This window comes from Otolemur garnettii, unplaced genomic scaffold (genome assembly GCF_000181295.1).
Source record: "Otolemur garnettii isolate 467f Iridium unplaced genomic scaffold, OtoGar3 scaffold00083, whole genome shotgun sequence".
Taxonomy (NCBI): Eukaryota; Metazoa; Chordata; class Mammalia; order Primates; family Galagidae; genus Otolemur; species Otolemur garnettii.
In genome coordinates this window covers 2856059-2858530 of record NW_003852478.1, presented here as the reverse complement: position 1 = coordinate 2858530, position 2472 = coordinate 2856059, and positions in this window count along the sequence as shown.

Genomic DNA, 2472 nt, shown 5'->3' with positions numbered 1-2472 from the left:
AATAAAAAAATTACTGAAGATAAATTTATTCCTAAAGGCTATGGCAGGTAATTCCATGCTTTTATAACCATTTCCAACACTTAATTGGGGTAGTGCCTTTAGTAGTAATGAAGGAACTATTACCAAATGAACTACTGACACCGAAGAAACAATATTGTAATGCTAAAATAAAATTCGGTTTTCAAAGAGTGAAACACAGCTGTTCATAATGCTTATGAGGCAGGGAACTTGACTGAAACTGATTAGTTATAAACACCTCTAAGAATCTGTATTATTAATTAAATACAGTAATTTATTTAAGACAAATATTTATAATATGTATTATACATGAGTTACATAAATCTGCAGATGCTTTTTCCTTTTCATCTACTATTCTACTAGTATAAATTCCCCTCATTTGTTTCTGTACTTCTGATTCATGTTTTAGGGATTAATTGGCCATACACCTGCTCATAGTCATGACATAGATATCCCAACAAACCTATTCATCTCTTTTATCCACCAGGAATGGCACAACTTCCTTGATTAGCTTTCAAGTCTGGTTTGGCCCAAGTAGTGAAATATCTTACAATTATGAAGAATTCAACTTGGAGTAAGACCCTTGAAATAAATATCTCAATTTCTAATGAGAAATTTCTCCCCACATTATGCTTATTTACCTCATGCTGTGTACCCCAATCTGTTGACAAGCCTTCAATTCTTGATTATGTTCTTATGACTTAAGTTGTCCTTATTGCAGATTATAGAGAGTTGCAGATAATTCACAACAAATTCACTCTGTTACTCATCCATTTCCGTGTGTCCATTATTGCTAGGTCTTAGAGACACAAAGGCACAAGAGAGAGTCCTCAGCACAGAGAGCTTGCTAAATAGTAACAGATACCACAGTAATAGTTACTAATATAAACTTACTAATAATTTATACCATAGTGTAAATGAACCACATACACAGTATAGTAGCGGTGAAAAACAATGTTGGCATTTGATAGTGATTACTACATATCTGTGAACTCTCTCCATAAATATTTGTCAAAAAGCATCTTTCACATTGTGAATCATCACCTAAGGATTATTTTGAAACATTTAAATACTAGTATTCTTAGAGACTTAGTAATTTGGGCTTTTCTCCAGAAAATCCTATACCTTTATTTAAAATGAGTCAGCCTTCTCTAGAACTCTGTAGCTGGTGACAGTTCTAAAATTACTATATAGGACAACAATAGTTAGAGAAGAGAGCTGGGAGTGAAGAGATAAAGAATGAGGGCAAACTGAAGTCCCTGGGGTAGTTCTTACAACCTCCAATGTCGACAACTTAGGTAACTTGGAGAAGAAAGTGATACCCTCACAAAGGGTCCAGTTTTATTCACCTGCTACAAGGTGGCTCGTTGATGCCCTTGGGAAATGGTACCATTTTGTGAGATGAATACTAAGCTGTGGTATAGATAGGTTGGACACTCACCAGGTCAGGTCATACTTGGTGAGTAAATGTCTATGTTGTTGAATCCATGTGTAACCTTTATCCTTGCTGCCATGTTTATTTTAAGAACACATGTCGTAAGGACAGGAATGGCTGGAGAAAAAAGGCTGACACGCAACAGATCATCTTGTTCACCTCATTATGAATGGGAATTCTCAGAGGGAATGAACAATATCTTGGTTTTCTGTTCCTGTTCACAGAAGTCCATCCACATTTCTCTTCCCTGGGCCTTCTCTCACCAATTAATTACGTCTTTCCCTAGTGTCTCATCCTTAACCATAGAGTAGAACTGATGCAGATACCAACTATGACCACCTCTCATTTAAAAAATAGAAAAATAAAAACAAAAACCCTCAAACAGGTAGTCTACTCAAAGTTTCTCCCTGCTCTTTTATTTAGGAATGTCCTGGAATAAGCATGTGGAACTATGGTTTTCTACTTCTGTGTGGTTCCAGCCAATTTTACAGAAGAATTTGAAAAAAAGAAAGTGTAAGCCTATTTTTCCTTCCTTTCTCAGTGAAACGGTCATGGGAAACTCCTAATGAATCTTGAAAGGTGAAGACTGAGGGACACAGGCAATGCAGCTGAGTTGGGGCCCTAGCATCTGAGCCACTTGCTCATTGACCTGTCTCTGTCTTCAGTTCCTGCTCAAGCCTCATGTCATATGTATAACTTTAATTTCATGATGGGCTTCTTCTTTGTCTAATGTTGTGATGTGATGGTTAAACAATCAGTTCATGATGAGTAGTCATGTTGTCTGACAAGTGGTTAGTCTCTATTAGACACCGGTAGCCAGCCAGAAGCTCTGTGGATAATAATCAGACAAAATAATTGAATAATAATCTGAAATAGATGGCATAACTTTGCCATAAAAAATCTTAAAAGTTCACTTTATGATTTACACACAGGAGTCTGTCCAAAACCACCATAGAGTATTTCTAACTGCTAGGATCATTTCAGATGTAATCAGATCTGTGGTCCAAGTGATAGAAAAG